Genomic DNA, 530 nt, shown 5'->3' on the forward strand with positions numbered 1-530 from the left:
TTCCTCTTGTGACAGTCATGGATGAGCACCAGAGTGGTTGTCAAGAAGAGGTTAGCAGAATTGATGACACTGGGTATCTCACACCAGACTCACGGGTGGACCAGGAGTAGGGCCTGGTACTGGGTCACACAATCATCAGGCAGCCAGATTTCTGGTGTTCCTTGGCGGAGGGCCTCAACCACGTCATGGACGCTGTGAGTGCAAGATCTTAACCCAGGTAACTTGTTTTGTTTTTTTGAGACAGGGTTTCTCTGTAGCTTTGGAGTCTGTCCTAGAACTAGCTCTTGTAGACCAGGCTGACCTCGAACTCACAGAGATTCACTTGCCTTTGCCTCCCGAGTGCTGGGATTAAAGGCGTGTGCCACTACCACCCGGCTTAACAAAGAAAAATCTTTCTAGCAACTATCTTTAATCCTTTTAAATAGGACCTAGTAAAAATTGTTTAAAGTCTCTTTGGTCAGGAGAAAATAAAAAGAGAAAGTCTGTCCAGGCTGCATTGTCTGGCATGCCCAGCCCTGTTTTTTTTTTTT

The sequence above is a fragment of the Microtus ochrogaster genome, chromosome 2 (genome assembly GCF_000317375.1).
Source record: "Microtus ochrogaster isolate Prairie Vole_2 chromosome 2, MicOch1.0, whole genome shotgun sequence".
NCBI lineage: Eukaryota > Metazoa > Chordata > Mammalia > Rodentia > Cricetidae > Microtus > Microtus ochrogaster.